This window comes from Mastomys coucha, unplaced genomic scaffold (genome assembly GCF_008632895.1).
Source record: "Mastomys coucha isolate ucsf_1 unplaced genomic scaffold, UCSF_Mcou_1 pScaffold4, whole genome shotgun sequence".
In the NCBI taxonomy this organism is placed as follows: domain Eukaryota; kingdom Metazoa; phylum Chordata; class Mammalia; order Rodentia; family Muridae; genus Mastomys; species Mastomys coucha.
In genome coordinates, this window is record NW_022196910.1 from 21,987,489 (window position 1) to 22,014,936 (window position 27,448).

At 45.8% G+C, this 27,448-nt stretch overlaps 1 protein-coding gene across 11 annotated transcripts in view; it reads left to right on the forward strand.

Annotated features, from left to right (window-relative positions):
- Tmcc3 (transmembrane and coiled-coil domain family 3) overlaps nt 1-27,448 on the forward strand; it is a 275,765-nt gene that overhangs the window by 68,807 nt on the left and 179,510 nt on the right. The window contains exon 1 of one of the 11 annotated variants that reach the window (XM_031349742.1): nt 18,177-18,321. The exons of the other annotated variants lie outside the window; for them this stretch is intronic. The gene's annotated coding sequence lies outside the window, so the exon portion shown is untranslated. Of the gene's footprint in view, nt 1-18,176; nt 18,322-27,448 lie in introns of those variants that run through there. 11 annotated transcript variants of the gene reach the window in all.

Sequence of the window (27,448 nt, forward strand, 5' to 3'; positions counted from 1 at the left end):
GGGCGACTATGAATAGTGCGGTTGGGAACAGTCTTGTATGACAAAAATAGACACACATGCGCTTTGGGGTCAGGGATAGTGTTATGCAATTGCTTCTCCGTGTCTGAGACATTTCCTTAAAAACAAAAGCTGTTCGGTGTGAGACAGCAAGAGAGCATGCACTCCTGTCTGTTTACGTGTGCGCATGCGCTCTCTTGGAGGGAAGGACACTCCTCCTGGAGAATATATGGCTGCCGCCTGTTGGAGGCATACTTGCTCCAGCAAATGGGACATTAACTCTGCTGCTGGCAGCAGAACACAGGAGTAGCTGTGGGCGGAAGAGTGTTTCTGTGATTTAATTATGAATCTAAGGGAAGCATATTATGATCCTCTCCAACCTGCTGCGCCGGATGGCAGGATGCCACAGCCACGTGTATCAGGTGTTCCAAACGTGCCAGAGAGAAAAGGGCGAGGGACCCTGGGACAACCTCTGTATATCTCTACACAGAGTATCCTCACCAGAGATTTGGGTCCTGAATCTGGTCAGTCCCCTAAATCATGAGCAGCTATGGTTGGGAGATCACAAGGGCATACATAAGGCAAAGTTGGGGCGAGGGAGTCACATGTCCTATCCGGATCAGCGTCGCTCATACCTGCTCTGGTTTCATTGTTAACAGCGCCTCCTTTATCCGGTGGAGATGTCCCAGTTTAGACACAGTGATTAAGGTTCTGTTGCCTATAGGCAGCGTGACCTTGGACAAGCTACTGCAACCCTCTGAGCGTCACTGCACCGACTGCACCGTGGGGTTGTAAAGATGAAACGAGGCGGTGTACATCCATCCTCGAGTAAGGGGTCACTCTGGGGACAAGGCAAAGATCCAGAGAGAGTAGCAAGGTAAACTGGGTAGCCTTCTAAACGAAATACCACCCTGCATCCAGCAGTGAAGATGCTTGAAACGTCTTGTGTGTAGACATGGATGCCACTCTGGTCAGAAATCAGATGGAAAAGCAAGTTGCAGGAGAATGCCTACTGTATACTTCACTTACACAGAGTTGACATTTTTATTATTTTTAAATTGGTGTGTGTATGTGTGTGTGTGTATGTGTGCACGTGTGAGTGCCCAAAGAGGGAAAAAAAGAGTGTCAGACCCTCTGAAGCTGGAGGTGCAGGCAAGTCATGAGCCATCTGATGCAGGTATTTGTTGGGAACTGAACTTGGGTCCTCTGGAAGAGCAACAAGCACTCTTAACTGCTGAGCCAACTAGCTAGTTCCATAAATAGTCATTTTATTTTTAATTATTTGTATGTATATGTGTTTGTACATGTGAATGTGTGGGAATGTGCAAGTGTGTGCAGGTTCCTGATCTCCTGGAACTGGAATTTACCAGCAATTATGAGCCCAGGTACTGGGGACCAAACTCAGGTCCTCTGCAAGAATAGTGTATCAGTCCTGCCCCACATTTACCCAGAACTTAGTAAAACCAACCTAAATGACTTCTTCTTTAGAGATACGGCCATATGTGGGGGGAAGGTGTAAAGAAAAAGAAAGGTTAGGCTAATTTAGAATTCTTAGGCAGTGGGAAGGGCTGGAGGCATGGGAAGAAGTGTGGCCCAAGGGGTGGATTCTATTTTCTCTCTCTCTCTCTCTCTCTCTCTCTCTCTCTCTCTCTCTCTCTCTCTCTCTCTCCCTCACTCCCTCTCTTTCCTCTCTCTCTTTTTCCGTCTCTCTGGGATCTCAGAGTGAGGATGTTTTTTTCCTATTTACATTAAAAATGGATACATATTATGGACATCCATTGGATTCTTTTGAAGATGTAACAAGGAAAATATAGAGAAAATAAAACAAGATAGTACCTGGTATGGAACTCTATCCCTGTTACGCATGTGCGCTTTGATTTATTGTTGGCGAAGCTGAGGAAGGTAGCCAGACTCTCCAGCTTTGAAGCGAAGTGCCAGGGAGGTGATTTTCTGGTTGGCAGCTTTAACTCTTTAATATGCTGGTTGTGACAAGTGGCTACCTGGTTCTCTGCCTGCTGCTAGAATTGACACTGCCCTGGCAAGCATGCCGGGGTGTTCAATGAGCAAACATTTTCCTAATACCTCAGTAGACAGTCTGTCTTGTTTCTCAGAGGCTGTGAGAAACGCTTCAGTGTCACTTTCGTTTCACAGTTAAGGAAACCGGAGACCCGCTGTTGAGACATCCAGGTTAACAGAGTCTGCCTACGGATTCTCATATCCCAGGCTGGGTCTCACTGCCTTGTCAGGAGCCAGTTCCCTGGAATGCTGCCTTCAGCCTGTCCTGCAGAGGTAGAGGCAAAGGTGTGGCCCTTCCAGCCTTACAGAAGGCAACTTCCTTTTTGTCAGGCTCCTGTGGTGTAGTTACCGTGGACTCTTGCTTCCCCACTGACCCTATAGAAGAACTCTTCAGGCCCTGGGCACAGTTGCTCGGGGACTGTCTGTTTTCCACGAGGCTGGTTTGTGTCTAGCTTTCTGGGTGTCTGACCTCACTGGTGGGTGTGAGGGAGCAGAGCTGAACAGTCCCTGGTCGTATGTGGATCTTGCCTCAGTTGAAGTCAGCCTCAGTAGGCTTAGCATGGGGAAAAAGTACAGACGTGTAGAGCAAAAGAGAAAGGAGGAGTATTGTAGATGGTGTCCCTGTGTCCCAGCAGGAAGACCTACCGCAGGCAGTGAGCAGTGTCCAGGCACAACGCAGCATTGGTAGGTTGTCACCTCCCCTAGGTCCCATCCCTTACTCTCTCTGTCCATGGTACTTCCAAGGCAGGTGGTCATTTTACCAAGTCCAACTCTTTCTGCCTTTGCTAATGAAGCCAGGCAGGCATCTCTTAAACTCCTAGAGGATAAGCCTTGCTCTAGCCTTAGGGGTGGACACAAGTACCTGAATGTTCCTAAAATGGGAGGGGAAATCCGCTGAGGGATGCTGGGAGATTTTCATCCTTCTGTGAGAGGAAACAGAGGGAAGACTGTCAGTCTATGCTGCTTCCTGTTTGAGTGTAGTGGGGCTCACATACAGTGCTTGGGGCTGCTGCCACCATTCCATAATGGTGAGGGCATCCCATAATGGTGAGGTGTGAGACAAAAAGGAATTGGTGATGCTTGCCCACCCACATCTTACCATCATTGACCACCCCTCCCAGGTCCCCAGCATTTCTGAAACAGTCCATTTGAAATTTCATGTTTTGTAAAGAAGAGAGATTCCTATTTACAGTCTCCTATGCATGCCATTTACCGTTAGCTACATATTTTGTTATTTGCAACTATAACAACAAAAAGACTAGGGGAATCTAATGCCCTGGTCTGGCCTCTGCATGTATCTATGCTCATGTACACACAGGTCCAGATACATACACTTTTTTTTAAGTCTTTAAAACCCCAGAACTAAGTAAATGTTGTGTGGCAGTTGTCTGTCTTGTTCCTGGTTTAACATTACCCCTGGGTTTTCCTGGGGCTGCTCGGATGTGGGTGATGGGAAGAGTACCGAAGGCTTTGGTCTGACTCTTTCTTCAGGATACTGTATCACATTAGGAGGCCATAGAAGGAAGGGTGGGGTGCCTGTGATATGGAATAGCAGGGGTAGAAAGAAGTCGGCAGAGTCACCTTAAGGTTTGAATACAATCCGTTTTTGACTTATTCTCTTGCAGTGGGCTTGGTTATTGTGGGTCCCACATATTGAACGGATTCAACATGCATGGCTTAAGAACACTAGTAGTACTTATACCTTTGAAACCTTTGATGACTGGAGCCCAGGGTCTAGTGCTTTTTGACACACCAACATTTCTGTAGAGTTGTTATAATGAGGCAAAAATCTCTACTCTCAGCCTCCAATTGCCTTCTAATCCCGTCACTGTCATTAAGCTTGCACTTAGTGTGCAGGAAGTTGGAGAAATGAGTACATTACCATCAAAGCTTATGAGGCCAGTGATTTGCATAATTGCTGCCGCTGGGACAGCTCCTCGGGCTTGGCACCTGCCACCCTCACCCTCTGGTGGCCTTGTTTTGGATTCTGCTCATGCAGAGTCCCAGTTACTGGTTTTCATAGTTTCTAAGCCCTGGTGAGGGTTGTCTGGTCCTCGCCATTGCTTCTACCTCGTGGCAGTGTTTGAGCACCCTGATGATGACTTTACATGTTCCAGAATAACAAGGGGATGGACAGCATTCCTGGTTGGTGCTTCTAACCCATGGCCATTCTGTGACTCCTGTAGCTGCTCTTGTTTAGCCCCAGGGCTCTGGAGCACCCAAGTAAAGAGGTGGAGGGGAAACGTGTTTGATCTCTGCAGAGATTCTGCTCAGGCAGGCAAAGTGCAAGCTGGAGTAAGAAGATAGGACAGAGCAGGTGCAGTGGGTGGATAAGAGTCGGATGGTGGATCTGTGAACCGTTCAGCAGGAGCAACGCCACCAGAGGCAAAGCAACGAATGTTGACCTACAGTTACGGAACAGCAATATCCTTCAGAACTGATGTGGGCTGCAGGACTGGCAAGCCCCGAGTCTTGGCTGGGCCGTACAGGAACCTAGAGTGGGGGCAGGGGTTTGGAGAGATGAGCAGGGGTTTTGGTTTGATACAAACCAAAAGGGGGACACGGTTGAACAATGACACCTGCTGCAGAAGAGCTACTTGGTAAGACTCCTAAGCAGCCCAAGACCATATTGTGGAGGAAGAGGGCAGCCAGAGCTGCACCTGACTGTGCCAGGCACATGGCAGGAGCTTAATATTTATCAGAAGAAGTCAAATGAGTGTATCAGCAAGTACAGGAGTCCTCCCTATGTGGGAAATGAAGGAGGAATTTCCCCCCAAGAACCTTCAGGTGGTTTTCAAGGTTTGTGATTATTTGCATGTTCGCTCCATTGTTATCAAAACTTGAAACAGTGGTAGAAAAGGAAACTGTGTCCCTGTAGAGAGAAGACTACAAGTCGCCTGTCCTTTAAATACAACTGGAGAGGGGCCCTGTGTTCCCTGGAGCATTCTCCATACTGTACCTTGTGACATGGTTATTGCAGGATCAACTGTCTTTGTAGAAGCAGCTGTTTTCCCCGTCCCAAGGGGCATGCACAGGCTGGCTGGGAGTCTCGGTGATGGAGAGTTAGGAGAATGTCCTTTTATTCCTAGGCAGTCCTGTCTAGCCACAGGCTCTGTGTCAGGGTGACAGGCTGTTCCAGCTTTGAGGCAGGGTGTCTCCTGGAGGCACTGTGGCACTTCGGGGGGTTGCACAGCTGAGTCAGGCAGTGTTTTTTCCACAATGACCATGATTTTTCTCTATGGTCTCAAATACCAGATTAGCCCCAGTAAAAGCCGTGTGTTTCGCAGAGCTTTGGACAATGGCTGGTTCTGATGAGCTTGCTTTGGGGGAGCTGGGCCAGATGTGATTCAAGGCACTGGTATGGCTGGGAGTGACAAAACTAACTTCCCCCCACTCCTCCTCAAGAAGAACACAAAACAACTTCTAAAATGTGTAATGTTACTGCTAAGGAACAGGTTTATAACAATGGTACTAAATTCTAAAAATTAAGCATCTGGACCTAGGAAAGGAGAAAAGAGACAAAATACTACAAATGAAGAGACAAAATAGTGCCAATGAAGCCTTCAGAATGGTTTTATATGGAGCCTACTGGAAGCCATACTGAAAGGAGAGAGATGGGATGTACGAGTTTCTTGGTGTCTTAGTTAAGGTTTTACTGCTGTAAACAGACACCATGACCAAGGCAACTCTTATAAGAGCAACATTTAATTGGGAATGGGTTACAGGTTCAGAGGTTCAGTCCATTATCATCAAGGTGGGAGCATGGCAGCATCCAGGCAGGCATGGTGCAGGAGGAGCTGAGAGTTCCACATCTCCATCTGAAGGCTACTAGCAGAATACTGGCTTCCAGGCAGCTAGGGTGAGGGTCTTAAAGCCCACACCCACAATGACACACCTACTCCAACAGGGCCACGACTTCTAATAGTGCCACTCCCTGGTCCGAACCTATACAAGCCATCACACTTGCAGAAAGGAGCACATCTGAAAGATTACGGTCTTCACTCCGAGTTATTCTGGAGCTGATGGTTCAGTTAGAGTCTTTCACTTTGCTAATTGGCTCTCCCTTTCCTTAACTATTACAGCTGCTCCTTCCCTTCAGGGTCCCCATACTGCCAGCGAGCTCCTTATTTGTGCTATCAGGAGGCATGGAGAAGGAAAAGAATGCCATCTTAGTCGTGGTTAAATTCATTCGTGGCATGCACTATGACTAAGTTCTTGCTATCTGATGTTTAGAACAAAATCTGTGCTCCCTGAGACCACAGAACAGAGAATTATTCATGTTTTTTTTAAGTCCACATGGCTGCATAAATTCCATGTAGCCATCAGCACCCCTGGGATTAGAGCCCCAGCCAGGAGATTGATGGTAGAGCATGACTTGCCTTTAAAAAGCCTGGGGGAGCTTCAGAATCATCCAGGGAGCCTTGCAAAATCCCACACTGTCAGGCCTGTCCCTGTCTGCCAGGTCCCCTCTCGCGCTTTCCAGAGCCTGTACACTGACTAGATTAGAGCCTCAGCTGGTGGCTTTGTAATGTGATTTGTGGTGGCTGGTGCTCAGAGACCAACCTTCCCATGGGTATCCTGGTAACCAGTGAGGCTCTGAGCCCACTGACCATCCACCTGCAGAGAGACCCCATAGCCCCTGGTCAGTGCTGACACTCACGGTCAGCTGTCCTTGTATAGTCAGCCCAAAGCTTGAGGCTAGTCTCTCGAATAGGACGGAGATTACTAAGTGGATTATAAACAGTCCAGGCCTGGTCAGGAAAGGGGTAGACGCCCTCTAAGAAAAAGCGAGAGGAGCAACTGAGAGAAGAGTAACGCAGCCTGAGTGGTCAGAGAGAAGCCCCCTCCCCACCCCCACTCCAGGCCCTGCTTGGCTTTGGCCTGGCCTGCCTGCCAGGTGCCCTCCATAGTAGCAATGGCACCACGAGGGTGGTGCAAGTAAACTTTGCAGCCGAGAGAAAAGCTTTAGCAATTCTTGGCGTGAATAAAATAGGCTCAGTGACAGAGACACACAGCCTGGCAAGTGGTGACTCAGGTCTGACCACCTTTGAATTCAACCCGAACACCATCAAATATTACTTCTGAATATATATTTCCCCCCATGAAATGCTATATCATCGTGAAAAGCCTCAATTCTCATTTGTTATTTGATCAACTCCTGCTTGGTACTGGTTTCATGGAAGAACAGCCACTAAGGGGTCCTTTCTGGCAGGAGGGCTTTCTGTAAAGGCCACATGACCCTTGGGGGACAATGGGTCCCTTGGGAGATGACTGTCCCATTGTGGGACAGCTAATTGGTTAGACTTGGGTCATGACCCGAGCCATGGATGTGAGGGTCCACAACTGAAGGAGAAATGGGGAGCTTCAAGCTTCCTGGACCAGCACTTGAGCGTTTGGCCCTCGGTTGGCGGTTTGTTCACTTTCATAGATGAAAGAAATGCATTTTATTATGTTTAACTTACTATTCTGGCTATTACAGCCAGATATAATCCTTATATGATTGTATCAAAGAGACTACTTCAACAATTTATATGCCTAAGACATTATCATTTCATTGGACATGAATATTTCATAGTTAGGCTGAAAGCTGACGAAAGCCAATGCGTCCCTGGGCTCTTGTTCTTATTGTGTCGCTTGCCTTTCGTAATAGCTGTGTTTATCAAGCTCTCTGTGTATGTTCACCTCATCGTATCCCTTTTGAGGAGTTACAACTGCCACTCCATCCTAAAGATGGGAAAATTGAGTCTGAAAAGAATACATGTGGTAGGGCAGGACCCTGGCTGTTTCTCCCAGGCTTACTTGGGTAATCAAGCTGTCTCCTGTGTTTGCTGTTCTCAGGAGAGTCGGCCCTCTCTTTGGCCTCTAATGACTTCTATGTACCCTGAGTCCCTCAAGCACACCTTCCTTGGTTCCTTCACACCACCCCACAATCCGTTAACAGTACCTTGTGTGTCTTCTGTGACATCATATCTTTCCCGTACCACTCCCACACTCCATGTAGTAGACACCAAAGCCCTTGGAAAAGAAAGTTTTATTCTTGTATTTTAAACCTCTAGAGATAGATGTATAACATCTTCAGAGTGTTGTGTCCCCAGAGCCCGTATGGGGCCTGGCTCCTAGTAGGTGCTTACTATCCATTTTGAGCTACCGACTGAACTATAAACAAAGCTCCTGTCACCCTATTTTTGAAGCAAAGTTATTATGTATTTAGGCAGAAAGGTATAGAGAAAAAAGGTAGGATACCCAACCAAGATGTGGGTGCAGGCTCTTGAGAGAGTCGCACTTAGGGTTATTCAAAGAAGATGGATCTCTCTCTCTCTCTCTCTCTCTCTCTCTCTCTCTCCCCGTTTGTGTGTGTTCACAATGTTACGTGTCATGTATATAACATACTTTGACCATATCCCCTTACCTCATTAGCCTCCTCCTATCCCAGTTGAACCCTTTTCTCCTAACAAGTCGTCTCCCTTTCTACTCTTATTCTTGTCCTTTGTATGTGTGACCCACTCTTTAATTAGGGTGGCTTACATGACCAGGCTGTGGGATGAGTTACTTGAGCAAAACCAACTTCCCAGTGACTACACCATTGAAAGACAGCACCCCGCCCAACCCCTACCACTGCCCACAGCAACCTCTGACTGCCAATACCTCTGGGCAGTGGGGAATGCTGACAGCCCCGACCTTGCACAAGTCTTATGCAGACAGCTGCTGCCGTGAGTTCCTGGGGTCAGTGGCCATGTTACATCTGGAAGATAGTATTTCATACTCCTCCCCATCCTCCTGATCTTGCGTTCTTTTTCTCCCTCTTCCATAATGTCCTTTGACCCCTGAGGGAGGTGATGGAGATGCCCCCTTCACCGAAACCCACTCCTACGCTTTTGAAGTTCCTTTTGGCCTAGGTCAGTCTAGCCAACCCCACCGTTAGCATTTGTCCTTGTCCTGGTATCTCATGTGCCAGATGTGTGCACAGTCTCCCGAGCCTTGGCTTGGTAGATAATTTTTTTTCCTTAAGACATACATGGTATTTCTTCTTTGTTCTCAGCAGAATGGCTTAGCTTTCTAACGATTTCACAGTGTGAATAGACTTGTAACCATTAAGCCATGGCGATCTTTTACCTGCAGCCCTGGGGCGGGGGGAGGGGGTTAGGAGATAGTTGTAAGTCATCATATGCATGGATTCATTGAGAAAAATGAGAGTCTGGGTGTAAAAGTGTATCATCGCTCCCTCTGTATTTAACAAAGGAATAAGAGATCACAGATTTCCAGAGTTGAGAGACAGGCTGCTGTGTTGAGGGGCGAAGTGCTCAGGCCTGCAGCATCGCCAGAGGTGGTCAGAATGACTGCAATGCTGGTGCAGAGCCCCATACAAACAGGACCCAGCCAGGTTAGGTTGACTCCTCCTCCTGGGATAGAAATGACCACATCTTGAAATTCCTCCAGGGTGCAGGGTCCCTAAGTCCCCAGCACCAAGCACAGCACCTTGCCTAGACAGGCTCTGTACATCAGTAGTGGTCATGGAAGGAATGCATGCTCACACATTGCCTCCCCCCCTCCACTGCCCCCAGCTGCTGTGTTCTTTTTGTTCAAACATTTTACAATTTAGCATTCTGCTCATTGTATTTATTTGCCGAGAACTTGATGAGAAGCAGAAAATTGGTAAACCAAACCCAAGGACAGGATCTAACAGTCCCTTGTCTTTTTGTTTATGCTCTTCTTTTAAATCGGTTTTTGAGGGTGTGGCATTGGGACCTTAGTTACATTCACACTCTTGTACAAAGCCACACCCTTATAATCTGTCTATGTTCACCTCAAACTGAAGTTCCTAACCTGTTAGACAGTAACTCCCTGTTCCCTCTCCCTCTGGCTCCCAGGAACCAATTGCTCCTCTCCCAGGGTCTGAGTGGGTTGGGTACCCAGCTGTAATTGGGTGGCTACGGTATGTGTCCTTTGTTTTTGTTTCACTTAGCACAATGTCTTCAAGATTCATCCATGTTGGCTTATGCCTTAACCTCTCCATCCTTTTGAAGGCTAATAATGCTGTGTCCATACTCACCCATTCTGCCTTGGACACTTGACTTAAGGCTTTTGGAGTAAGTGTAATGTCTTCTAAATTCCTCTTCCCTGTGAGATGTGGACTAAGCTGTGACTTAAAGATCATTAGCATCCTCAAATTTTAAAACCATGTCTTAGGGCCAAAAAAGTGAAAATTCAACTCTCAAACAGGAGTCAATATTTGGAAATCATGTATATGGATTTATGACTTGTTTCCGGAATATAAAAGGACTCATAACTAACCAGAAAGTTCACCCAGTTTTAAATGGAAAAGGGGCCTCAGAGTAAGACACACAGACAACTAACACAGGTAACTGGGAAAATTCTCACTATTCATAGTCATTGTGAGTATGCAAGTCAGATCTACACTTCACAGGCTTGAGGATGGATGTATGAGTTGGCAGAGGAACAAGTGTTGAAGAAAGAGGCCTTCACACAATTCAGTGTGGAAGAGAGATGGCTCACAGCTATAGAAGACAGCTCAGACCTCCCATCAAAATGCTAACCACGAAGTTCTGGCCTTGTCTTATATACCAAAGAGAAAGAAGACACGGTCGCACAAAAAGCCTGCTCACTAGTGTCCATAGCAACATCACCAATGGCCAGAAAAAAAAGTACAAACAACTGAGATTTCCTTTGACCAGTAACAAAATCCACAAAATGTGGCCTGTTTGAATAATTGAAATATATCTAGTAGCAAAACAAAATGGGCATTTAATGACACCTCTTCTAACATGACCCCAAAGTCATGCTCAGTGAAAGAAACCAACCACAAAAAGCCAATATCATAGGATTCTGTTCCTATAGAATGCCAGGTATGGGCCAATCCAGAGACAGTGGTTACCAAGGAGACATAGGGGGCAGACCATGGCAAAACTAGGAGTGACCACTAATGTAGAGATTTGCTTGGGATGGCAAAAATGTTCTAAAATAAGATTATGTGAAAAAACAATGAATTATATTTTAAGTAAGTGTGCCTGATGGTATGTAAATTGTAGCCCAATAAAGCTGCTTGAAAAGATATTTGGCAGACATATCCCAGCATTCCCCAGGGTGAGGATGTCATGGAGACAGAGCTTTCACCCAGTATCAAGTCGGGTTCTGAGAAGAGATTAGGGAATTTCCCATAGACACTGTAGGAGGAAAAGGGAAATTAAAAAGCATTGTTTCCCCGTGTGTGTAAGATTGAGATTTGGCAATCCCTATCAATTTCCTAAAAATGCAGCATGACTTTCATGAGTCTCAAATTGGTGGGACTGATTAATTAATGAGAGAGTTAATAGAGTTGTGCCCAACTGCAGAGAACTTCAACAGCTTTAAGTATGCTTTGGTCTGTTTCCTCCTTGGGTCCTTTCTCTCTGTGTGGGTGATGTCATGAGGACTCAGGTTGTGTTAGGGTACTCATCTAGAGTCATCACCCTCTTTATGTAGGACTCCCTTCTTCCTTAGCTAGTGTTAGGTCCCTGTGCTCATCTGACCTTGGAAAACCAACAGTCTCTCTTCTGATTGCCCAGTAAGCCCATCTCAGGCTTTAGTCATGTGTGGTGAAAGCTAATTGAGGGCTAATTGGGATGTAGCTTGATGGTAGAGAAATTGTCTTTTATGCGTGTACTCTAAGAGTCAGCCTCCACCACATACACATGTACGCTCGCACACACATATACACACATGCATTCACCTGATAAGAGATTTGCTTGTGCTTATTAATCTCTCAACAAACTTTTACCTGTCAAATTAATTTAAATCTGTGGTCAGTTACTGGTCTGTTGCACATGGCCACACATTGACTGGATAGTCACTTGCTGGTCTGTTGCACATGGCTACCTCTTGACTGGATTCTCCCCTTGTGGCTCTTCCCACTGCCTTTATGGTTTCTCCTCCTACCAGGTCTTGAGCCTGGGTACCTGTCTCACTCTCCTTACCAGACTGTAGACTCCTGCAAGGACCAAGAAGACCAGCTTTACATCCTGCAGCTACTAGGCCAAGTAGGTGCACAGGGCCGTTCACTGGGTTCTGTGTGGATTGCATGTCACTCAGCAGCCAGAAAGAAGTGGCTTCTGTATGGTAGTGTTTTTCCTCAGCTAGTCTCTGGTAAAGGAATGTCCAGAGCCAGTATTCTGCTATCCTGCTGGGGGAACGCACAATGACCTCCCATTTGATTGACTAGGACCTGGGTTTACAAGCATGCAAGTGTGGCATTAAATCACTTGGATTAAACTTCAAACATAAATGTAATGTTTGGCTTTTCTTCTTAGAGTCTGTGAATAATATTTGTGGTTCCAAAACCTTGTGAAGGCGCCTCTGGAATGCGAGCTCAAGATGTCCTGGTTTTTCTTGGCAGGGCTGATCAAAGCCATCAGTCATGTCAGGGGGTTAGGCCACCAAGGAGACAACTCCAGAGCTGTGCACAACTTGGACTGGTTGATTTAAAAATGTATTTCCTCCTAATTCTAATAGTAAATCTGTCTATTTGTGAAGTGCAGAGCAATATTTCAATAGCTTCATATTGTGTGTGGTGATGGGATGGGGCAATTTCTATCACCCCAGACGTGTATCAGCCTCTCTGTACCTCTCTACCCCATACCCTTCGTGGGTTCTCTTAATCACTATTCTCTACCTTTAAATATATATATAAGTATATATATACACACACATATATGCATATATGTATATATTATACACATACACATATATACACACACATATATACACTTAACACATATAAATATACATATATAGATATATAATATATTTTAAAGAATATATTTTATTATATAATTATATGTTATATATAAATATATTGTATTATATATTTGTATACATCATTATAATGTATAATATAAGCATATATTATATATATTATATTATATATTTGTATATATCATAATATATAATACAAGTACATTTTTAGCTTCCAGATATCAGTGATAATGTACAGTATTTGTCTTTCTGTGCCCACCTTATTCTTTTAACCTACTATCCTCTACTTGTATGTTACTGAGATTGACGGGCAGGATTTTATCTTTTCGTGGCTAGATGGTTTTTCACCCATCAAGGTGAAAATCCCACCCATTTTCCTTGTCCACTCCTCTGCTAATGGACCACTTAGGTTGATCTCATGTCTCAGTAGTTTCTGGCAGCACTGCAATAAACATGGGAACACAACTAGACTTTCAAACCAAAGGGCTCACTCATCCTTACCTCACTGTGTAATAGAATCTGCTCTCTCTTCACCACAGAGAGTGTTAAGCACTTCTTAAGTTCCTGTGTGTTTCCTACCAAACTCCGTGTGGAACAGGCATTTGTGATAGCATGGATGACAAAAAATTAATCTCCACATCAGCAAGCTTGAACCCAGTAGGGTGTGTGAGGATGTGATCTGAATACTGCTTCTCAACACTGTGGCCAATGTCATGGGGGCAAGAAGCCCAAGGCTTTACTGTGTGACATTTAGCCTCTCTGGCATGGGGCTGGTCGTCCATGTCCTCTACTTCCGTGTGCCCATCCATTCAGGAGGGGGCACCTGAAAGGTGGGAGGGAGACAGGCTTTGAGGACTGGGCCTGCTTTGACTTCAGCTGAGCCTCATCTGTGAGCATCCTGTCCTAAGGGATCCTTGGATACTCGGGAGAAGGGACTGGTGTTGTCATAATCATGGGTGTTTCATTATTTCCGAGGCTTGTTTCTTTTCAGAATGACAAAACTCACACTGTCTCACTTATTTAAAAATACCAGGGAGTCTCTAGCAGCAAGAAGCACTTAAGTGGCCACTGATCACTTGGAACCTCAGTTGACCTGCTTATTAAGTAGCGATCCTGCTCACTTGACTCTCAGAGTTACCCTGAGGATTAGATGTGGACATAGCACACATCTGTAGATCTATGTCTCTTCCACTACACGCTGCTGACGCTGGCTTGGGCTTAGCTCAGGGCTGGAGCATCATGTGGGATCACATATGCAAAGGAAAGTTAACAGTGGGGCCAAAGTCAATAGCATCTATCTGCCTCCAACTTTAACTCTCCCTCCCACCAAGCCACTGCCCTATTCATGGCTGACTGCTCATACTGTAGAACATTCCCTCTTTGTGTCTCTGACCTCTCTGGCTCCTCTGGTGTTGGAGTCTTCTCCAATGTCTTCCGTTGAGGCTGTCCCCATTCTTCATTGTCCAGGATTCTCTTTCTCATTTCTGCCCCCTAACTTTAGCCAGGACTCAGTGGCATGCATCTTTATCTGCCTGGCCGATAAAGTTTCCTGCCTGGCCGCTTCCCTCTTGGAACACATGCTTATCTTCCATGCCCATGCAGCTTCCAGTCCCATGGGATTAAGTCCCCCAGGTTTAGTGTGGGGCTGCACAACTGGCATATCCAATGATTGACATCCCACTCTTAGGGGCTGAGCTATAAATTACACAAGCCAGTAAACCTGGACCTTCTCCTCCTTGCAAGCGATTGCCTCCCAACAGGAAAGCGGATACAGCTGTCTACAGCAGAAACACCACAGAGAGTTTCACTTTGTTGCAGTGAGCAGGTCCTTTCATATATTATGTCTTTTCTTAAACATAATATCCAAAGGATACTAAATGTGGCTCTTCACCTGTGATAGGAAAGGGATCTAAGACAGATGACAGACTATTTGTCCCAAAGTCATTCACCTTGAAGTCAAAGCTGGCTCCTTTTTGTCTTCTAAACCCATGTTTCATCCCACTGATTGATGGAGAGGAAGGAATAGAAGGGAAGCCTGAAGACCAGTAGAAAATACTTTGCAAGATGGGAGGTCTGAAAGAGCCAATTATAAGTGAACAAGGTGCATCATGAAGCAGCAGTTGCATCCAGTGTAGAGTCACAGCAAGCAACCTGAGCAGCAGTGTAAATGACAGCCTCTGATGACTCGCCTGCCTTATGCTAGCAATCAAAAGAATGAAGAGGAACCTCACCCTCAGCTTTATCGGAAAAGCAAAGCGAAGCAAAACAAACCTTCAAAATGGCTGTCTTAGTTAGGGTTTCAATTGCTGTGAAGAGACGCCATGACCAAGGCAACTCTTATAAAGGAAAACATTTAATTAGAGCTGGCTTACAGTTTTGGGGGTTTAGTCCATTATCATTGTGGCAGGAAGCATGGCAGCGTGCAGGCAGACATGGTGCTGGAGGAGCCACATCTTGGAGGAGTTCTATATCTTTATCCAAAAGGAAGCCAGAAGGGGACTGTGCCACACTGGGTGGAGCTTGAGCACTGGACACCTCAAAGCCCACCTCCATGGTGACACACTTCCTCCAACAGGGCTACACCTACTCTAACAAGGCCACATCTCCTAATAGTACCACTTCCCATGGGCCAAGCATATTCAAACAACCACAGTGAATGTATTGAGCAGCTTGAGCAACCCAGAGGCAACCATGATGGCATGTTGGGATCAGATCAGGACTTAATCTCTGCCCTGCTGTGGAGTCCTGAGCATGCTAAGAGCTCAGTAAATATCAGGGGTCATTGTTACTGAGGCTGAGGAAAGAAAGCCTCACTCAGAATCTCGGAGATTCCCAGTCCTTGGCAAGAGCCAGGAGTCAGTGGCCAACCACGGTCAACCACCGCAGCCTGATGAACATATGATAGTTTCCTAACTCCACAGAGGGTCAGGGCTGGGCTATCACTCAATCCTTCCTAGCATGTACCCTTATATACAATACAGGCTTTTGTCTTCAGAGAGCCCATCTAAGGTCTCCACGTGTGATGCTCCTGAGGAAGGCAGGCCTTAGGGCAAGGCCTTGCTTACAATAGTGAAAACATTTTCTTCCTAAAAATTATTTATTATTAGTTTCTGTGTGCACATGCATGCCGTGGCTCTGGGATTGAACTGAGGTTCCCCAGGCTTGCATGGCAAATGTCTTCACCTACCAATCCATCTCACTGGCCCGGAGAAGTTTTCTTTGACTGAGAGATGGCTGCCGACCCTAAGAGGGTTTGTTATTTAAAGTAAATAGCAAGGTACTCTGTTCTCCTTGCAAGGATATAGAATAAATTGATTTCCAGGGCAGGTTTTCAGCTAAGTGCGAAGGCCCCTCGCACTGCTCTCTGTTAAGTCCCAGAGAGGTATGAATAGCTCATGAAAGTTTTATGTTTGCCCACTGCCAGCTTAATAAAGTTGGGCTTGGCATGTTTTAGAAGAGTGCTCAGTTTATTAACTGGCTATGGTGTGAACCTAACAACACCTCCTTAGCCAGCAAAACATTTGAAAGCATCTGAGAAGATTTCCCGGTGGGATGCAGAGGATGTCTGAGGGTCAGAGGCAGTAGCTTGTCTCCTTCCTTGCTGGGAATGGGATGAGAGGGAAGGTGGCCATCCATGCTCCTGTCATTTAGCCATGGAATATGAGAAGCAATTGAATCTTCCTTCATCTTTTCTTGTGCTTTGTTAGATATGGGGGTTTTGCTATGTAGCTCCGAATGGCCTGGAGCTCACTGTGTTGTTTAGAGTAGCCTTAGACTCACAGAAATCCTTCTGCCTCAGTACTACAAGTTCTGGAGTTACAGTGTGCCCAACCACCCTCAGCTACCGGAGCTCCTTTTTACTTCTGTCTCACACCAACCCTCCTTCTTCCTAAAGGCATGGCCTTCTGTTTATGAGCTCTCTTCATGCTGTGGCTTGGAACACGAGGCTTAGGAGAGAAAAACACTACAGGCTTTTCAAACTTCCTACCACTGCGACCTTTTACTATGCTTCCTCATGCTGTGGTGACACATGAAAATTATTTTCATTGCTACTTCATAACTGTAATTTTGCTACCATTATGAACCCTCATGTGAATATCTGTGTCTTCCCATAGTCTTGGGCGACTCCCGTGAAAGGGTCATTCAACCCCCAGAGGCTTGAGACCCACAGGTTGAGAACCGATGCTCCAGCTGGTCCTTCCATGTAGCCCCTCTGCTCGGAATTCCTAGGAGGTCTCTAGTGGAACCCACGAGCTGGGGTTATTTCTGGGATTTGGAGGTGCATTGGAGGATATGTGATCACTGTGATAAAAAGTGTGGTCTTGGAAACACAGGACTGTGGGACCAGGGAGATCTTCACTACACTCATTCCCAAGGTGTGCCACATCTAGAAATGCTGGTGGGGTTCAGGTAGGAGTGATGTCTTCATTTCTGGGCAGTGCAGAGTGATTGGAATGCCCAGCCCAGCAGTGTGGGCACTTAATGTTGGCTGCATCTAAGGGATGGAGCCTCAGTTCCTACTTTTGGAGAGTGGACTGTGATTTGGAAATGAGGCACCTAGAAGCCAGAGCTTCAGCTGAAGCCACGCCTTTGGTTGAACTCAGCCTGAGTTCATACCTAGATCCCCTAAGAGTAGTAAGATAAGCAGCCCCAAACTCTTGAGCCACAGAGGCTTTGAGCTAGCAACTGTTTCTTGTTTCAGGTCAGTATTTGTGGACTGTCATGTTAGGTAGCAGGAGATCACAATAGACATGAAGATGATTTTCAAGTGACGTTTGGGGCACTGGTCATTACGTGCCAATTTCCATCCCATTCACCCAGATTGTCCTCTGTGCATTTAGAAGGCTACTAGCTAGCTAAAGTTCTTGAAGTGCTGTGAGCCTTAGTTTCCTCCTCTGTAGAATATGTATAATAACAGATCACTGAGTTCATATGGATGAGAGGGTTCCATACTACTCGTCCACAGTAGGCTGCTCCATAACTGAGTAACTCAATATCATTAATACAGTATAATTATACCAAGCCAGGTATAATGCCACACACCTTTAATCTCAGCTCTTGGGAGGCAGAGGCAGGTAGATCTCTGTGAGTTCAAGGCTAGCCTGGTCTACAGAGTGAGTTTCAGGACAACCAGAGCTACATAGTGAGACCCTGTCTCAAAAAATACATTATATATACATATACATCATATTCATATACATTGTATTTTCTGAGACAGGGTCTTATTATGTATGTACGTTATATACACACATATACACACACACACACACATATATACCATGTCTACATATAGTATACACACACTAACACATATAGACACATACACACGTATGTATATGTATGTATATGTTCAGCTTTCTTGGTTCTTGGTTTCTCTCCCCATCCTCCAGCCCTTTCTTTTCTTGCTTCCTCAGACACCTGTCACACAAGTGTAGGGCTCTTCTGCCCTCACCACACTGTACAGAGATGGATTGCCTCAAGATCTTCTGCACTGATAATAAACTCCAAAGAAGAGGGGGATCTTCCAGTCTCTGTTTCCATAGCACCTGACACCAAATAGTAAGAGAATGAGCAGCTTCTGGGGTATTTGCACATAAGCCATTGTCACTGTGTAATGAATGCCATTAAATGATTGACTCTTGTCTCCAGCCACATATGGGTGACAGTCAGAAGCCAAAGATCATGGCAGGGTCTGCTTACTTTGGCCTCTGCCTGCCCATCACAGAAAACCAGCTATGGCAGATATATGGCAGATAATCGTTCTCGCTTATACATTTTCCTCATACATAGGAACCGCTAAAAAGTTTGGAATCCCTTCCAATAGTTGGGATATAGGTGACAATTTGAGAATTGTTAATTTAAAATTATGATTCATGTTATTTCCCAGAACACAAACCCTCAGAAGTTATTAAGTGTTTTTTTTTTTTCTGTAGTGTTGCAAGCACAGCAGAAAGACAGGGAATGAGAGTGTCTGAGTTATGTCCAAATCTAAATTTCAGGATTTATGAGCTGTGTATCTGCACAGCTGTGGCCCCAGCTGTTTCTTCCCTGTGTGTCCGTTTGTTCCACCCCATAGGGTGACAATGAAGACTAGCAGAGAACACAGACACACAGACACACACACACACACACACACACACTGGGGTCCAGGAATCTCAGCCTCCATTCTGTCTTTGCTGACTACCAGATGGATAATAGGTGTCCATTATCTGTCAAGTGACGATGCTCCCAGGACCACACCCACAAACAAGGAGTGGTCTCATCCTCGAGGGATTCCTGAGGGCTGACAGGTTGCAGTGTGTGCACTGGTGACCCAAGAACAAGTATCCCTCCCGTATGACATCACTGGGGTTGAACTCCGAGCACGGATTCTGGGTCAGCTCCCTCTGGTGTTTGAGTCTATCCAGTTGGCAGGTCCGGGTGCCTCAGATCGGTCCAGCGTGCTGTTTACTCTCAGTTCTGCGTTGCCAAGGGAAATCTGAGGACTTGTTATTCTGCTGTTAAAACATTAATTAGTTGCACTTGCAGCAGCAAACATCATGTAAGCCCAAATTAGTACTTTTAATACCTCCTCTGCTCATGCTGAGTAGGAGGGGAGCCAAATCTGGTCGGACATCCACTTAGGGCTCCCCACCAAACGGCAAGTGGATTTTGAGTTCATCAGCATCTCTAGGCAGAAGGCACTTTTTCCACAGCAGGAACATCAACTGGACTGGGGAGCCCTAGAAACTGGAAGAGCAAAGCTTGCTCATGTATCTCAATGCCTCTCCTTCTACCTCTTGATAAAAATCACCTGGTCCTGCCACACACCACAGTAAGCACCATCGCACTGCCTGTCAATACCAATGCAAAGGTGAAAGACAGTCTGCAGAAATGTGTGCTCCAACAGAAGAGATACATCACTAAGAGGAAGTTACAACACAGAATACAGATCTTTAAAAGGTACATGCATCCAGTACTTGCAAAGGAAGAACGGGATACACATTCTTAAACACTAGTGTGTGCCTAGAGTATCGATCAACACTCTTGCTCTACAGAACATTTTGCCGTAGTTACAAGAAACTCTTAATTTGTTTGCATTTGCAGAACAAAGCTGCTTATAGGACTCCATCTGGATGATGTAACAATGGCAATATGTGTAAGTCCAGCAGATTGCTATCTTTCCAATAATAGCCAAAGAAAAAAAATGAAATATCTTTTAACAAGAGACCAGTTACTGACACCCTTGTTTGGCTATGCAGTGGCATGCCATAGTGAGCCTTGACATAATGTATGTTGGAAGAGGTAATGATGCCCGTACAATGTTCATGCCACCTGGTTGGATTAAAAAGTGTGGGTCACAAATCAATAAAAATAGAATTGTTCCAATTTTGTACGATAAATATTTGCATAAAAGCAATTTGGCAGCTGCTGTCTCTAGATTATTTTCATCTTCCATTGGTATCATTTGTAAATTTCCAACTTTTCCACAAAGAGACTGTGCTGTCTTTGTAGTTCCAAAAAGCCATGAACAAGAGAAGCTGGTACACTTGATTAAAGGGCCTCGCCCCAGTGTTTGGGGAAACTGAGGCCAGAGCTTGGGGAGAAACGTGCTGGGAGGGGCACACTTCCTTCAGCTCATCCAGCTCAACCGCGGTCCATGCTGGGGGCTGGCCAGAGGAAGGAGGAGCTTCTGTCCCCCACAAATGAGGGGACTGTTGCCACGGAGCTGATGCTCTGTAGCAAAGAAGGACAGACAGACAAAACTGAGAATAGTAACAAATGCTATGGAGACCTTAAACCAGAGTGTTTCATTGGTGAACAGCTGGGTTAGGGGGAAGTTCAGGAAGCCTGAGATGTTGTCTGCAGAGTTCACAACTATGGAAAGAAACACGTGGAAGAGAGAGTGCGTGCAAAGTCTCAAAGGTAGGAATAAGCCTGGAGATGTGTTTTGTTCTCTGTAGAGGCAGAGTCTTGTTACATAACCCAGGCGAGCCTCAACATCATGGCCGTCCTCTTGAATGGCGGCATTACAGGTGTATGTCACCAGGCCTGGCTGAGCTTAGCTTTTCAAAGGATAAAGCAAAGAGCTCAGTGCTTCAGGGGCCTAGCAGAATGGACCACTTTGGTCAAATGTAAGCAGCTGGCAGGAGCAGATCTCATAGGGCTAACAGTAACAATTGAAGAGCAGTTGAATGTTGTTGCTGTCCCTAATCTGAGCCTACAAGACACCCAAGGCAGCCTTAGAGACAGGGCAGAGCCTGACCGGTGTGGGAAACTGGAACTCTTGGTGTTACTAAATGCCTATCTAGCTAAGCTTTGCTCAGTATGGTCACAAAGGTGGCTGTGAGTCCCCATGGGATGGGTCGCTCAGTAGGATCAGGCGGGTGGCGGTGCCCTCTGAAGCAGGACGAGTTCCCTTGACCTACCTTGTCCAGCACACTCTGAACTCTGGGTAATTGACCCTGTCTGAGGCTATGAACAGCTTCCCCCGGCCTTTAGTTTCCAGAAGTCAGCCTGCAGGAAGGTCAACAGGAGACGACAGAGTGTGTAGCATGATGCTGATGAAGCTTCCTCAGCCTCCTGTGCCACAGCACCTCCTGTTCTCAATTCCCCTGGCTGCAGCTCCGGAGGGAGGCAAGCTTCTTTGTGAGTCCGGTGACCGCACCCTGCTTTACCCTCTCAGTGCTGGATAGTATGAGTCCTAAGGTTCTGTGCCTCTCTTGAGGTACCCCTGCATCCCCACACCTTCCTGAACAAACCCTTTATCAAGCTTGCCTCTGATTTGCAATTCAGGTTTACCATTCATGTCAAGCAGGAGCTCTGTCTGAAAAGCCACCAAGTGTTTCCCCTAGTGGTTTAGGATGTTCAACCCACTGAACAGGAGATCAGGGACTGGTCTTCCAGGAGTTGGTGTGCCAGAGCCCACAGATCCAAGTGGTGTTGATGAGGGTCGTGGGTCAAAGGCTTTCCAGGAAGGCCTCAAGAACTCTGGCTCCAGACGAGGTCTGGGGAAGTGGATACATTTGATGACACCAACATAGCAGTTCTCGGGGTCTAAGCATGTACTGCAGTCTCTCTCAGACCTTGAAAGGGACCTACTAGCTCTTAAACTAGAGGAGATATAGCTTTTGCATGTGCTTTGGAACCAGGGAGCATGCTAGCCAATGATAGAACATTGCAGCCTCAGGGGCGTGGACTGCAGGGGTAGAGAGTTCTAGGTTCAAATCCTACCTCCGCCACTGGGGTGGCTGGTTTTATGTTAGCTTGACAAAGCTGGAGAAGAGGAAGCCTCAACTAAGAAAATGGCTTCATAAGATCAGGCTGTGGGTAGGCCTTCAGGACATTGTCTTAATTAATGATTGATGCATGAAGGCCCAGGCCATTGTGGGCGGGGCCACCCCAGATTGAACAGAAAGCCATGAGGAGCAAGTCAGTAAGCAGTACCACTCTGTGCCCTCTGCGTCAGCTCCTGCCTCCAGGAGCTGTCCTGTTTGAGTACAGACCTAACGTACTTTAATAACAAACAGAGATGATGAAGTGTAAGCCAGACCAACCCCTTCTTCCCTAAATTGCTTCAGTCATGGTTTTGGTAATCATATCCCTAACCCTGATAACCACCTTCATCAAGCTACTTCCCAACCCCATGCCTCTGTTCTCCAATAAAGCGATGGCTTGTATAATACCATCTCTCCCCTGGTGTATTACAAACTGATACAGTGTATCAGTATAATGTATGGTGTCTGAAACAGTGTGAGATAATTATTGATACTGGAACACCAAAAGGATTAGTGGGTATGATAAGGATTTGTCATCAAAATTTCAGGTGTGATAATAGTTATATGATTATGCTTTTCAAAATGAGTCCTTATGTCTTCGAGATACATACTTATCCACTTGTGGATTTGCTTCAGAATTCCCTATGGGGAGGGTGGTATCAGCTAAGAATAGAATCATGAGCCAGTAATTACTAAAGCTGGATAATAGTTACACGGGGATTTGTTTTCAATAGTCTCTGTGGTGTTTGACTTTTTAATAAAACAGAGTTTGAAGTTCCCACACTGGGAAATGTTTGGTGGGAGCCAAGGCCACAGTAAACACCTTGCAAGTCCCCTGTTTCTTGAGAAGCCAATGGACTCATACACCTTCCCTGTGTGGTGGCTGGCCACTATGCCACCTTGATGAATGTGAAGCACCACCCCTTTCCTGGTGGCCAGTACACAGAACCACCTACTCTTGGGGGAGTGGTGTGTGTTCTGTCATCATGGCAACAGGGTCCTCTACTTAGTGGCTTTGAGACAACGGTACTTTGCAGTGTCTCATGATCGTGTCTCTTATGGAGATAAATTCACTGGACAGCATGGTTTGCTTTCACGTTAAGCTCAGGGCCTTGGAAGGTGTTAGTGTCTTTGGGAGGAAATCAAGGGTGGAGTGAAAAAAAGAAAAAAAGAAAGAAGGAAAGGAAGGAAGGAAGGAGGAAGAGAAGGAGAGAGGAAGGAAGAAAGGAGGAAGGGAGGGAGGAAGGAAGGAGGAAGAGAGGGAGGGAGGAAGGAAGGAAGGAAGGAAGGAAGGAGAGAAGGAGAGAGGAAGGAAGAAAGGAGGAAGGGAGGGAGGAAGGAAGGACGAAGAGAGGGAGGGAGGAAGGAGGAAGAGAGGGAGGGAGGAAGGAAGGAAGGAAGGAGAGAGGGAAGGAGGGAGGGAGGGAAGAAGGAAAGAGGAAGAAAGGGAGGGAGGGAGGAAGGAAGGAAGAGAGGGAGGGAAGGAAGGAAGGATGAAGGAAGGAAGGAAGGGAGGGAGGAAGGAAGGAAGAAAGGAAGGCTATTTGGTTGAGAAAGAGCAATAGCCTGTATTTGTTTCCTCACAAGCCAAGTGACTTCGACATAAAGTTTCTCTGGACTTGGGTGTCTGAGTGTATAGAGTAAGGGATTTGGTCGAGTTTCTAGGATTCTTTCCTCAATCCAACATGAAGTTTTAATAACCTGAGTAAATCATATTCACTGGAGAAAACCAAGACCATGTAGAAAAAGCAGAGACCATGTACATTACCCTAGTTCTGGCCCCAAGAAGTTAAATATCTCCCAGTATTATTTTCAAGAGCCAAATCCGTGCATAATTTGTTGAACACTGAATTTATAGGTTGTTAGGTCAGCCAGGGAAGATGTAACAAGTGAATAGGCCTGGCCCCTGCCTTTATAACCTGTCCACCTAACAGCACAGATGACGCCCTACAGGTTTATGTGGTAGGCATATTCCACAGGAGGCTAACACCTTCCATCTACCAGTAAAATCTGCTGTGTTTTGTTGCCATTTGGGGGTTGTCCTGCTTAGATTTGAAGAACTTTTCTGAATGTTATTTCTTATGGCAAAGCACAAACAGGCTTTAGGAAGCTACGTTAGTCACATTTCAGATAAGCATGACAAAGGCAACTTGGGGAAGAAATCATTTATTTTGCTTTACGGTTCCAGTGTGTTCAAGTCCGTGATGGCAGAGACAGCATGGCGGCAGTCAGGCATGATGGCTGGAGCAGCTAACCGGGCTTGAACCTCAAATATGAAGTAGAGAGAGCAAACTCCAAGTAGCGGAAGCTTTGTTTTTTGTTTTGTTTTGTTTTGTTTTGTTTTGTTTGTTTGTTTGGTTTTTTAACTCTGAAAGCCCCACCCTCGGTGAGATATTTTCCCCTAACAAAGCCACCTCCTAAACTGCCCTAAACATTGCCAGCAACCGGGGACCAAGTGTTCAAATGCTGTAGACCGTGGGAGATATTTCTCATTCAAAGCACCACAGAAACTAAGAAAGAAAGCCCCGTAAAGCCGTCAGACCAGACTTGTCCGCCATGTTTGGCTTCTTTGACCGCCTGTCTCAGATACATCAGCTGTGACTGCTCAGAGCAGCTTCTCTGCTCTTCCAGCTACCATCTTCAGCTCACCCCTGCCAGGGGCATAATAAACAATATGGCAGCTACAGAGGAGGAAGACCGGGGGAGGAGAAAAAGTTAGGGGGGAATTGGGAAGCTAACCCCCTTTCCTGTTACCTTTGCAACCAGAGCTGTAAGAAACACTAGAAATATTCCTTGATGAACTTCTTCTCTCTTCCAAGGAGACTGGGAGCAGAGACACACCTGTTCCCAATGGCCGTTTCCTTTCCATTCGTCATATGGAGAGGGGTGCTTACTTTACTCATAGAACTCCCCATCCTGTGGATCCTTCTTTACTCACCCCACTTGCAGAGACTGAGTTCCTAGCAGAGCCTAGCAGAGCCTTCCCAGCACACAGGGCACCCTGCAACCTCGCCTCCTGCAGGGGAATCTGAGCCTAGCTGAAGGACTCCTGAGCAGGTTTCTAGCATCTGACAGAGATGTGACGTCCCCATGTCTCTTCCAAATGAATGCAAGATTGGTTCCCATAGCAAATACTGTATTTTTTTCCCTACCTGTATGAACTGGAACTTCGTTGCCTTCCTTGTACACTGAATCTTTTGGAAAAAGTCCCAAGCCAACCCCTGCAAAGGGAGTTTGCTGTCTGAGTACAAGAAACAGACACGAAAGAAGAAATAAATATTATTGGCGGCATAGGTTTGCAGTTTCTTAGCTCTCGTGGAACTCAGGCCTGAACAAACATAAGTTACCTGGGTGTTTTCTGGAGAGACAGTTGGAAGTGGAGAAACAAGAGGAAACTAATAAATCAGCAAGCAACCAAGGCTCCAAGTTCAGACGAGATGAGGAGAAAGTAATTTGAATTTCTCTAACAGAAACGGGCACCAGAGAGTCTCCTTTCCTTCAAAGAGGGGTGCGCACTGGGATCTAGTGCACAGGACTGCTGTTTGGCTTGATCTCTCCGCAGTTCCTTAAGGGCTGTCTTGTGCTGGAGGGATGGAACGCTCTCTCTGAGTGATAGCAAGGGATTGAACTGATCCTGTGTGTGAAAATAAACAAAAGATGAATTTCTCTTTAAGGGAACGCTTCTAGGAACCAGTGCAAAGGGATATCTGTGGAGAGAGGCAGTATGTCTCTTCCTCTCTTCTGACTCAGTTGCCAGATATCTATCCTTCAGCATCTTAAAGGGGCCAGACCTTTCGGCGCACACACTGTAGGTAACTCTGCTTGGAAGGCTCTGTGTAACCTTGCCTGAGTGCTGACTCCCCCTTTGACCTTTGAACCCACTGAGTCGAACACTTCCTTCAGGTCTCAGCCTGATTGCGATAGCTGCACGCTGTGCTTTCCTGACCCCCTTCTCTAAGGAAGCTCCTACTTGTAAGTGACCCTAACATTTTGTGCTTTCTTTTATGGTACTTATCAAATGTGTACATAGACATGTGGGTCTGTGTGGATAGACACATGTATTTATGCGCATACATATAGTTCATGAGTGTGCACATACGAAGGCAAAGCACGATCAAAATTTGTGTGACTACTTACTCTGTGTTTCAACAGTAACCATGGAGTCCACTGCTTTACTCTATTTTCTGTGTGGTACCAGATACAGTAGGCACCAATAAGTATGCTGAATCCTATGGCTTCTGCTACTACAATGTCTTTGAGTGTGTTGCTCCAAACTGAGCTGTCAGGAATGGTTGCAGATGGACCTGCCTTCAGATCTTGATAATATTGTACTAACTTGTATGGAAGGGATTTATTTTCCATTTACTTTTAATTCTTCTGATTTTGTCAAAGAGAAAAGCTTGTTTGGGGCAATGGCTATAACACCTAAAAAGAGAGATAGACGGAATCGGAATGTATGGATAGGTAAGTTGATAGATAGATAGATAGATGATAATGATATATGTGGATACAGATAGAGGATAGATAGAAGAAAGGAGGGAAATGCACATACACAGACAGAGAGAGGGGAGAGAGAGAGAGAGAGAGAGAGAGAGATTGAGATTGGTTGGTCTTCAGCAACACTAGGCAGAATGTAGAAGTATGATCTTAATTTTCATGTGTTTCAACTATTTCATGTATTTCATGTGGTGTTTCATGTATTTCATGGCAAGAAATACTGATGCTTTCCCTCAGGGGAGTGATCCCAGCCTTCAGTTTAAAATAAAACCAAATAGCTGGGCTTGGTGGCACATGCCTTTGATCCCAACACTCAAAAGACAGAGGCAGGCCAATCTTTGCATTCAAGGCCAGCCTGGACTACAAAGTGAATTCCAGAACAACCAGGGCTAGACAGAGAAACCCTGTCTTTAAAAAACAAACAAATGAATGAATAAATTACTAAGGCAAAAATCAATTAAGTTTATCTGATAAACTATTGAGGTAATATTTGTGCTACCAGCAGTTCTTGAAAGGTCTACAACTTGGAGTCACTTGGTTGTGGGCGGAAACTAGAGGCGACTTCCTCTGGTTTTCCTCTGCCCTTCCTTACTGCATTTCTAGAACCGTATTCTTGGCTAAGGGTCCCTGGGATCCCATTTCTGAGCTGATGCAAGCCTGTAACAAAGTTATGAAAGCTGACAAAGACCTGTAAGCTAAACTTACTCAAATCACTCTGGAAACATGTCCTTTTTGATATTAAAATAGCCTTTTTCAAAACAGGGATTGAATCACAAGTATGCCTTTGGTGACTCTGTTGTTCCCTCTATTTCATTTTGTGTCCATGGTGACTTGGAAGAGCACAGCTCCTTTGGGTGGGCTCTAACAGTCTGGAGACATGTGTGGCCATCCTCTGCAGGATGGGAATTTAATACATTCTGGTACAACCATGT